The sequence below is a fragment of the Petromyzon marinus genome, chromosome 10 (assembly GCF_048934315.1).
Source record: "Petromyzon marinus isolate PM22_M1 ecotype Great Lakes invasive population chromosome 10, UKy_Petmar_22M1.pri1.0, whole genome shotgun sequence".
In the NCBI taxonomy this organism is placed as follows: domain Eukaryota; kingdom Metazoa; phylum Chordata; class Hyperoartia; order Petromyzontiformes; family Petromyzontidae; genus Petromyzon; species Petromyzon marinus.
Genome location: NC_133676.1, coordinates 12,359,266 through 12,366,914, shown reverse-complemented (window position 1 = coordinate 12,366,914; position 7,649 = coordinate 12,359,266).

The following is a 7,649-nucleotide window of genomic DNA, read 5'->3' as shown; positions in this document are numbered from 1 at the left end:
GGATTCATGTCTGCATTAACCACAATACCTGCAGTCAAAATGCAAACGAAAAACATGCTATGATAATATATAATATATGCATTGTCCTAATAAAATTCTCACGATGTTTCGACTGTGAAAACCACAGCAAGAAATGTTCTTGCTGTGGTTTTTACACCTGATGATGATTGCTTGTCTTGCACTCGAAACGTCGTGATAATTTTATTGTTTTATATTTTTATTATTTTATTGTTTCCCTTCTACGTGACTTTATCGAAAGAACCAAGAAAATGAATCCCTGCAGTCACGAAAGTTTTAAATAAAAAATTTGAGCCAGCAACGTTGAGATCCGAGGTTCGAATCTGGTGTTTCAGCCACACGTGAATAGACCGTATCCTTAAGTGCAGCGAGTTAATCGTCTCTGCCTGGTTATCAAACGACTGCTCGGCAGAAAAAAAAGCCATCACTTGATTTGGCATGAATTCCAAATGTCGATTTGACTGTCGAGTGATGAACATCTCAATGTCAATGTGTGACACCCCCGTTGTGGATAAGAGGTCACTCTAGAGTAGTTCTATGGTATCTGCTTCAGCAGGCTGCTCTCTAACACGGAGGGAAGATGCAACTGCCCTGCGGGAGTTCTCGAAGGATTTTTTCGAATCTCACAATGTCGATAGTACAATCAGGATAAAAATGTGAAAAAATCACCAATCATATTAAATTCCTGCATGCAAAAGGTGCGTTATGATTGCTTTCGAACTTTGATTGATAGCTTGTTTGCATTAACTCTGTCCATCCATCCGCGAATCGGGTGGGGTAGGGAGGGAGGGGCAGGGAGGGGGGCACTACATATCTCTCTGTCTCTCTCGTCAAGGTACTCCAATGCGAACCAAAGGCCGTGGTGTAAAGTCGCGTTGAGATTAAGGGAGCTGATTGAAAACCCGGCCACGAAGATCATCAAAGGGTTGCGCGCAACTCGACGACATCGACCAAGAGCATAAATTACCGTTTGAAAATGTGCAAACGCGTTTCACCACCCTGAGGGCGTGCACCCATTGGCTTCCATTGGCTTCCACGTTGCCGATGCTTCCGAAGACAAACGCATGCTGGGCAGTATTACATAATCCATGTGCACGCAACGCTCTTGCTTTAAAAAAAAAATGTATATTCACCATTAGACATCACGTCAAACAAGAAGCATCTGTTTAACAAGGTCCAGAGTTTGCTCGCTTGAACAAATGTGGCTTGACAACATCGTGTTTGGAAATGGACTAACACATAATTTACTTCATACGCTGGCACGCACGGCGCAGTTGTGCTGGTATATTGGCAGCTATAGATCATCATGAGTGTCAGGGCGTGGATGGGTGTTGTGCTTTGTGTGTGTGTGTGGGGCCTCCGCCCGGGTCACGAACCAGGGAGTTCCGCGCTCGAGAGGAAACAGGACGTGAGTGGGAGGTGGCCGCTCCGCCTCGGCAAATTGACCGTGGAAGCCAAAGATGACTCCCCTCCCTTAGCGCTCCCGGTCGTCATCAGCGGTGGCACGGCCCGCGATGATGATGGCGATGACGGCGACGATGGCTGCGGGACGAGTGGAGCCAGCGAGGCGAGGGGAGTTTGCAGTTCATTGTTACGGTTGCCAAGGTTGGGGTTGGGATGGAAGCGCGAGGTTTGCCGGAGGTGTCCTCGTTTTTTTTTGCGTTTAATGGACGTCGCGACAGCGGTTTAACAATAAGGAAAAGGTAATGGTAAAAGCGCAGCCCTGCAATTTCCTCTTGACGCCACTGCTCGCGGATGGGCCTCCGCTAGAGGGACTGTTTGAGGGCCCCCTCAATCCTGCACTGGTGGCACAGTAGGGGGCACAGGTGGTGCATTGGTCAGTCATCTCAGGCAGTCGACCCGTGGGCACCTGCGTCTGCCCCGTGACCTTCTGCCAGCGAGCGTTCGACACTTCACGTGGGCCTCAACGTGCACGTAGCCTGGCACAAGCGCCGTGCTGACGTCACCGCCACGTAATGGCGAATGGCGGTTGTTGTTGTTGGTGGATGAAGGCCTTCCCCACGCCATGTCGTTCATTTGAGGTTGTTTGACCATACTTCGCCACGCTGGTCAGTGTCGCTTGGTGAAGGTGGGAAGGGGAGGGAGGAAGGGAGGGAGTGTGCCCAGGACAAGTTCAGATTTAATTTTTCACTAATATCAGCCGTGGTCAACGATGAAATCCTGAATGCTGGGTTCACAGCACAGTGCACCTATCATTGTCCCTCCACTCTCAACCCCCTCTCCTCCCCCCTCAATACAAACTATACATTTCCCAAATAGCTGTACAAATTCCACGCGTGGACGCTTCGGCTGTGTTAATGCCGCACATCGGAAAGCAATAAACGCAATTCCATTGATCTGAATCTCTTCAGTCCCAGACTTGAACATCAAAAGGAAGAATTTTGAACAACGGATTTTAGGCTCCATGGAATTCCCTTCAAATGATGCGCGCCGAGCTGAGCGTTGTGGAAGCAGCAAAATTCCGTGCCATGGGATAAATCCAGCGGCGTAGCTCATGGATGTGTAGGCGGTGCAACTGCACGGGTGCCCACTGGATACATGGACGTCACCTTGCAGGCCTTGGAGAATGAATATAGGCCCGATTCCAGTGTTGTTGCCAAATATATTTATTTTAAAACTGCTTTTTGTGTTTAGTTTCTTGTCTTTCTCCCGCACCTCCGATTAGCACGGTTGGCTACGTACGGTGCGAAATAAGTTCAACGTACACACAATTGTGCCAATGGACGCAAATCATCCAAAAACGAGAAGGGAAAAATGGTAAAAATTGGGTTTTTTTGCCAGATTCAAATCTTGAAGACGAGGCCGAAACACTTCTCATTGGTGATTCGCTTCCAGTCTTGGCGATGGAAACATCATTTCGCGATTCGCCAAAAATGAACTGGACGACAATGTCCACGCACGAATTGGGCCCTTTGTGTTGCGTTTTATTCAGTAAAGAAAAGTTATATTTCGTAACATTGTAACCTCAAGTGGCTGCAGGGGTGAAATTAATCCATTATATTTAATATATACTACTTACTCTACAGTCCCTTGTCAATCCACTGCTGGATGAAGGCTTCCCACCACGACGTGTCAACCGTGTGGGCTGTGTGGCCATACTTCGCCACGCTGGTCAGTGCGGGTTGGTGAAGTGGAGCTCAGGACCGGTTCAGACATCGCTCACCTTTGTTCAGCCAATGGACGGGAGTTGAACTCAGGACCCCTTTTGTTTATTTATTTATTTAGCGCAGTGTGCTAACCACACGTAGGCACGCGATGCTATGCATGTATGATGCAAATCGTGCACCTAAGATTCGATTGAATCAATGACTCGATGCATTGTTACACCCCTTGTCTGCACAAACTAAACAAGGTATTTGTGGTTCAGAGGTCAGAGTGCTGAGCTGACACGGCTTAAAACCTCGATTCGAATCCGGCCAGCCACCGCCTGTGTTTAAGCTGGGTCCTCAAGGGGAGTTGATGGTTTCAGTCAGGTCAGAGGTTACTTGAAGATTGGATCTCAGTGGTAGCTCTGTATTATCGGCTTCCGTGGCCCGTTCTCGAACACGAACAGCTGCGCTGCTCGGCGAGAGGGTTGTGAATGGATTCATCATTCATCTCATGATGTGACACCAACGGCACAATTGGGATAAAATCGTGGATTTTATTTAATTGCATTCATTTATCAAGAAGAGTCATCCGAAGAAGAGGCTTGCGAATAGCTCTACCATGTGGCTGCAGAAGCTGTGTCCACCCTCTCGTTTCCACGGTTTCAGAACTCCGTAAAAGCTCAAACCTCGTGCGGTGGGCGACTCCTTTTCGGGAAGTCACAAGTTTTAATTTTTTTTGCGGGCGAATTTTGCGTCCGAGAATCCGAAACTGAATCCGAGGAACACGGCCCCGCGAGACCTCGAGACGGAATATTTGTGCGGTTTGTTTGTTTTTCGTTTTTTTTGCATCGCGGGCAATTATTTTTAGCGTTGCGCAGTGACAGACGTGTTTTATTTCCTGCCAAGGCAACATTAACTTTATTTATTTACGTCCATTATATACAACGTAAGTATTTTTTCTCTCTCTCTCTCTCTCTTGCTGCGCTCTCCAGAGCCAATCACCTCCCTTGGGTTTCATTTATTTTCTCAATAACTGCCCAGTGACCGCCACCCCCGCCCCCCCCCCCCCCCCCCCCAGGGCGGTTGGGATAATTGCGAAGTAAACTGTGGAAAAATAATTATCAATAATAAATATTGGCTACAGAGCGGTTAGGTTTGCTCATATAATTAAGATTTATTAGGGGGACGCAAAAGGCTATTAAAAGTAAACAGTAGCCGTGAATTATGGAACCTCTGTTGTTCACCTTTAACGAGTTAGCGTTACCTCGATCGGTTCAAGGTTTGCGTTCGTTCTTATTGTGGCACTGTCACTTTGTGCTCTCTGTTGCTGTGGGGAGCGGTAGTGTAGTTGTTAGCGCGCTGCGCTACCAACCTGGTGACCCGAGTTCGATTCCCGCTCACAGTCAACACCAGCCACGATTATCTGCACCGGTCATGGGCCTCCCCTAGGTCAACTCGGCCTCACATGAGTACCTGGGGCGGTGTGTTAACATCACCAGTCGGGAGACGAAGGCGGTCGGGCGTGGTGCTGGCCACACAACCAACCACTCGTGTACCGTTCCTGCCTTCATAGGTGCTCGCTAACTGCACTTGCCCCTACAGTCTGTTAAAAAGGCTATACGGGGGATCTTTGTCTTTGCTTTGTAACTCCCTCCTATCAGGTACACATCATCCCTGCTCATATCAACAGGCGCACTCTCAGTGGGGCTCTCTCTCTCTGTGGTCTGGCCGCTCCTCTGCATTGACGCTCTGCTGGTCTTAGCTCGGTAAACTTGAAAAGTGGAGTCCAATGACAAGATGGGAAATGTAGTTTATGGCCCATGAAAAATATCACCCGAAGTGCGACTGAGTTCATCAGAGCTTGAAAGCGAAGCGGCCGTTGAGCTTGGTTAAGCACTCAGATTATCGTGTATGCGCTACATTCGAGAACCCAGTTTATTCAGAGGCGGCTGAATCCTTAAATCATAACCCATGAGGGATATCAACGGACCCAGGGTCAGAGATTGTTTATTCGGCCCGAATAATCGTTCCCCCAGGAACGAATCGCGAACAGACAAGCAAACTCTGAAGCAAGCCTGTCGCTCATGATTAGACTTGTGCTTGTCTTGAAGTAATGCCGTTGAAATGATACGCTTCTCAGAAGGCCGTGCTGCGGCTGCGTAAAGAGACCACTGTTTTTTTTTTAATCGGATTCGCGAGGAAGACGTTTCGGCTGCTTATTTAATCAAATAAAATGAACGTTTCCGCGCCAACTCTTTCACATCGATCCGGCCGTCAATTAGCGTACCCGCGGATGGGACGCGTTTGCGCGCCGCCCCGCGTGCGGACAATCGATCCGCAGACTCAATGGCCAGCGTTTCCTCGCGCCACTTGCTTTTCGGTAGATGCGGCGGTGCCGAATAACAGATGACAGGAAAGCATCGACGACCGATTAGCGTGGCGAACAGAGGGACGGCGTAGGTCTACGATGGTGCGTCTTCATGTTCTACCCAGGGGGCACGATTTCTCACTCGACTTTTGCTTTTTTTTACCCGGAACGCTACCAGGGCTGGCTTGGAGTAGGGATGATCGGCGTAAGGCACTACCGCTAGAGTACAATGTGCGCCTCTTCATGGTAATAATGATTCTATATTATTGTACCCTATTTTCCTATAATCTCATGAGCACGGGTGTGGCTGGGGTTCCAAATGCAGGGTGCTTAAAAAAAATGTTGACACTTCCGAGAATCACCTGGAGAAGATTCCAGGCACGCGGTGACAATGATGGCGAACAAGTGGAGACTCTTTGACTTTTTAAAGCTATCAACAAACATTCGTTTATCGTGTTACTATGGATCAACCGTTCTTTTTTTCCATTTAAAACGATAGTCCCATAAGAGTGTTAAAACATTTTTGAAGCACCCTGTAATTGTTGAAAGGGCGTTCCGGGAACTGTTCCGGCTGACATCAATCGCTGGTTGTATGCCACGTGCGGCACGTGACCAGGTTCCATCGCTGAGCCGCGGAAACCTGCGCAGTTGTCCACAAAGCAGCGTGGCTCAGTCGCAGGGGAGTGAGAGCGACAATGGGTTGAGGAACAAAATAACCACCCACCCACACATCCACCCACACATCCACCCACCCACACACCCACCCACACATCCACACACCCACCCACCCACCTACACACCCACCCACACACCCACCCACCCACCCACACACCCACACACCCACACATCCACCCACACATCCACCCACCTACACACCCACACACCCACCTACCCACCCACACACCCACCCACCCATCCACCGACAAACCCACCCACCCACACATTTTAATTGGAGACACGAGACGACGAAAAGCGCCGCAAGTCCATGAAAGCACTCCGCTCCACTGCGTCCAAAACCCCGCGTCGTCCAGCGTGCACCGCCGGCTACAACGCGGGGTAGCCGGCACAGCCGAGGAGTCAGAGGTGGGGCAGCGCGGATGGAATGTCGACCGCTGAACGCTGCTGCACCTGGGACCAAAAGCCGCCGTGGCGGGCGTGGGGACCTCGCCTCAGTTGGCTTCAACAACAACAAAAAATATTGAGCCTGGGTCAGCGCCCTTCGGTTTCCGTCTCTGCTGTGGACAGGGAGGCCGCCCGGGGTGTCCGTGCGCCCCGTTACACCCAAGGGCGGTGTCAACATTTTTAAATCGGGGGGGGGGGGGGGGCAGGGATGGGAGTAGGCTACTGACTCCGTGACAGGAAAAGGCTGGGGGGGGTTGGGTGCGGGGGGTGGGGGAGGAAGTGGGGGTCTGGGTCTGGGGCCAGGGTTAAGGCGACGCCGCAGACATTTCGTAGGGAAAACGAAATCAGCGCATCCTGCGTGGAGGAGCTGTCAGCCGATGGGATGCAATACGAACACCCACCTTCGTAGCTTCAGGGACTCGAGAGATGCTGCGTTCATTACATTTCACGTGACATATCTTTCACAGTAAAACACAAGCATGATCAATAAATACTTTGTCCTGCTAGAATCAAGCCAGCTGGCTTCTACCCCCTCTATCCGTGGTGATTATTCAGGGAGAGGCGGAGGGGGGTGTAGTCTATTGTTCTTCTGGGGGACGGGGCGGCGGCTATACCCTCACTCCCATTCCCTGCTTCTTCCCCGGCACCGCCTACGGCTGGCTACAAATACAAAGATCCCCCGTATAGCCTGTAACAGACTGTTGGGACAAGTGCTGTTAACGAGCACCTATGAAGGCCAGAACGGCACACGAGGGGGTGGGTGGCGAGCACCACGCCCGGCCGCCTTTGTCTCGCCAGTGGCGATGTTTACACACCGCACCAGGTGCTCATTTGAGGCTGAGTAGACCTAGGGGAGGCCCGATGACCCGTTTCAAATAATCGTCACTGGTGTTGGCCGCGAGCGGGAATCGAACTCGGGACGCCGGGTTCGTAGCGTAGCGTAGCGCTAACCGTTACACCACCGCCCCCCCCTGCGGCTGAGTACACCACGCACGCACACGCACCACACACGCAGCACACACGCAGCACAC